This window comes from Gavialis gangeticus, unplaced genomic scaffold, assembly GCF_001723915.1.
Source record: "Gavialis gangeticus isolate Ggan-Ray unplaced genomic scaffold, GavGan_comp1, whole genome shotgun sequence".
Lineage (NCBI taxonomy): Eukaryota > Metazoa > Chordata > Crocodylia > Gavialidae > Gavialis > Gavialis gangeticus.
Window position 1 is genome coordinate 12704633 of NW_017729014.1, and position 3722 is coordinate 12708354.

Below are 3722 nucleotides of genomic sequence, written 5' to 3' on the forward strand. Positions count from 1 at the left end.
CCCACATGCCTTGGGCTTCATCCTGAGAGGCCAGCAGGCACCCTTGAAATCTGACTAAATCTGTGACTAACAGGCGGTTGGCCTGACTTCTCCAGAGGACCGTTGCACATAGACTGGTGTGTGGCTCTTGCACTGGTGTGGCTAAGTGAGGAGCGGTGTCATGCTGTCAATGGCGATTGCAAAATGTTTTCTTTTGTGGTCGGGTCTAGGGGCTGTGAATGGTGAGTTAAGTTCCAGATTTGTTGAAAATCTGGTGTGCAAGTGTGCGCGGCTAGAATTGAAATCTGTAGTTTGGCAGGCGCTGGCCTGTTGCATTCTGCCTGCAAATATAAGGGAGGTACCTGGGGGTTTGAAGCAGCTATCATAAGTTGGTGGAAAGGCACGGTGCTCCCCAAGCTACTTGCAGATAAGCTTCCTTGTTCAGACATCCCTAGACCGTCCCACTTGGCTTCCAACCTAGAGGCCTCTCTCCCCTATCATCCTCAGCTGGTGGCCAATGTCTACGTGTCTCCATATCGGTAGTATAACTAGAACACCCCGGTGAGTTAAGGCAAGAGGAAATGAAAATATGGAAAGTAAAGGGGAAAGAGAGAGGGGGGGGAAAAAAAAAAAGGTGAACCTGCTGAATTGTTTTCTCCAAGTAGCTGTGGTCAGGGAGAATGACCAGGAGCATTGGGGAAACCAGAAGTCGCTGCTAGGTCTGAGTAGTCCCGGTGGCTGATCTCGGCCAATCTCTACTCTGATCAGAGCGGGGAAGTTTTCCTGGGTTTCGTGTAATGTGTTTAAAATGACCTATATGCCCGAGAGGAGTTAGGGGCGAGAGGGGGAATTTTATGTGGAGGTCTCAAAAATAATGGAGGGTTTCAAAGTGGGGGCTGGGGTGGGGGGAATTTTAAACATTGGTAAAGTCCCTTCTGCAAATGCTGGTAAATGCTGTGCTCTCTGAAAAATGAGGACGTCAATGGAAATGTCACTTGCCCTCTGACACGATGTGTTGTGGGCACTCTTCACTGAAATGCAGAGGAAGGGGATGTTAGCTTTGCTTCCAGCGTAAGCTGCAGTGCAGCCTGAACTGTGACACTCGCTATCCACCACGTGCGTGTAGTGTCATCTTCCACTTCCATTGAAACTCTAAAGCAGATTAGAAAATAGGGTGTTCGTTTCCCAGTAGAGAACTTACTGTCAGTCTTGGATTTTTTTTCTTTAAATAATCTTTTGGTTTTCAGCAGTTGAAACTTCCCCCATGTGCTTGATTTCTGGATGAAAATTCACAGAAGCTTGCAGACTTTTCATTGTGTCTGCAATGAAGCCTTGGCTAGCCCTAACCCCCAGCACGTGGGGCTCCTAGCAGAAACAGAGTGTATGACAAGCACCGTGTCTCAGACCTAACTTCGGCTCAGTCGAGACCAGCAGGCATGTCCGCTCACCCTGTGCACCCTTGGACTTGATCAAACTATATTAATTTTCCCACCGGCCTCCAGCATCATTCTTCTTTTTCTATGATGCCCACCTCAAGCCAGGGAGGCCCCGGTTGATGTGATGGGGCACAGCTTTGTTTCTAACCTGTCCTTTGCTCTTTGCAGCTGTGGTGCTGCCTCTTCACCCTTGGGAGTGTGCCTTGCTGCAGTATTGCTCTGACTTGTAAGACCCGTCCTAATGGCTCACCCAAACTTCTCCTGTCTCACCTGCAAGCATTACTGTTTGTCCGGCCTCTTCAGAGACCTGAATATTCCCATCTTTCACTTAGTTTGTTACCTTGACAGTATTTATAGACTCTGATCATGTCTGTGTGTCTCTGTCCTGCAGTCTCATCTCCTTCCTGGGGCGCGTGACCAGTGTAAGTGCATAAATATTCCAGATCTCAGGTTTGCAGACTGTGCTCTCCTTGGCAGTGTGCTCTGTGTTATAAATGGGGCTTTCCGCTGTGAGCTTTGGTTCTGGATTTTTATCTGTTCAGTAGCTTAGTGTTGAGCAAATTAGGGCTCCTTCCTTCTGGGAGTTGAACTATATTCCTCATTGGATGTGTGGGCATTGTGTGTGGTTTCTTTCAAACTGGAGGCTTAAAATATTTTTTTTTTTCTTGAACTTATATCAAGTCACTTCTTCCAAGGGGCAAACTCCCCAGGCACCAGTTGAAGGGGGAGAGGAATCCTAATGAGATCCTTCAGTGCGACTAAGATCTAATAGTGCAAAACCCATGCATGTCAGGACATATGCAAATAAATCAAGCTCTCGAGTATTAATTCTGCAGGGCTTTATCTAGGTTTCCCATAAAATGGGAACCTCCAATATCAGCTCGCTCTAAGAGGCTGGAGGTAGGACGGTTCTGCGGGGGTGGGCAAATGGGACTCCCCCAAACGCAAAGAAACCTGCATTGTGCAAGGGGCTGCTATGGAGAAGGAAGGCTTGTGTCTGGGAAGGCTTGATTTCTAGTCGGCCTGTGGAATTGTACCTGTTGGGGGAAGGAAGAGGAAACCCTTGTTTGTCGAGATGAATTGCGTGTGGGGAAGGGGTCTTCATCATTTCAGGGACTTTGGTCATATTTTTATAAGGAAGGGGGAAACCCAGGTCCCATCAAGTCATATGGGCCAGTGCAGGACTGGCCCCTGTCGTATCTCGGCTCCCCGAGGAGACTGCCTCTGCTCAAAATCCTTCTCTACGCGTCCAGCGAGGGGGTAGCGCAGGGCAGGTCTGTGCTCCTTGAGTTCGCAGATCGGAGAGGAATCCATTTGCTTCCTTTTCAAATAGAAATTCTAAAAACGAAGCCCCGTGGAGACTGTAAGTGGCTCCCCTTGTCCCTGTCCTAGCGCTGCTCCCCAAATTGCCCCTGCCGTCAGAGGCTGGTGGGGGTGGGGAGATGACCTTGGCAATCCCTCCCTCTTGCCCTTGAGGTTCTGAACACCAGCAGTTCTTAAGCTGCCTTTCCCCCTGCACGCACGCCTGCACACCCCACGAGGTTGTATTCCCCTTTAAAAGTCCCAGCACATGCTAATATGCAGAGCTCCTGCAGGCTGTGTTGCGGCACTGGGGAACTCTGCTGAGCTGTGCAGTTTGAGCTGCCAGAGATCCCGAACAATGTCATTGTGTTCAGAAGGCACTGCAGCACTCAACTTTCACCGGCGAGCTCCTCGCTCTCCGGCGCGCCAGCGTTTCCAGGGCACAAGGCAAGGAGCAAAGCAAGTAAGTGCTGCAGTCCCTCCATTAAATTCCTTCTTCCCCGAACCTTGGGATGCAGGCTTAGCTGATGCAGGGCTTAAGCTTTCCAATTCCTGCGGAAGTCGGGGCTTGTCTCTGTGGGCTCTGGGCATGGATGCATCGGGCATTGGCTCCAGCAGCAAATTTGTTCCTGCGAACTTCAGTCCACTGTCACCAGCCAACCCCAAAGGAATCCTAATTCTCTCCACCGTGGCCGGTAAGACAAGAGTGCGCAGAAGGCGGTAATTTCAGTGCATCACCATTTGAGTTTTCTCTCCCCAGGTGCACACAAGTGCTGTGGATGACACCTCTGCAAAAGTGTAAAGGCTTCCCTCCCACCCCAGTCCAATCTCTTACTACCAGTACAGCCCATTGACGAGCCATCTGGTTAGCTAGGGCTGGTTCTGTGCGTCGTGCGTGCATGCCGGGAGCTCAGGGGTGAAGCAGCCCTTGCTGCAGGAAGGGTTGGCGTCAGAATAAGTTAAGGTGATTCCTGCAGACACTGAACTTTGCGGGGGGGGGGGGGG

General features: G+C 50.4%; 1 long non-coding RNA gene across 3 annotated transcripts in view; it reads left to right on the forward strand.

The window, feature by feature from the left end:
• The first annotated feature begins 2934 nt into the window (after nt 1–2934).
• Nucleotides 2935–3722, forward strand: part of LOC109293706 — a 30379-nt gene continuing 29591 nt past the window's right edge. The window contains exon 1 of one of the 3 annotated variants that reach the window (XR_002096367.1): nt 2935–3180. This is a non-coding gene — a long non-coding RNA (uncharacterized LOC109293706). The remainder of the gene's footprint in view (nt 3181–3722) is intronic. The other 2 variants (XR_002096364.1, XR_002096366.1) reach the window with 2 other exon arrangements.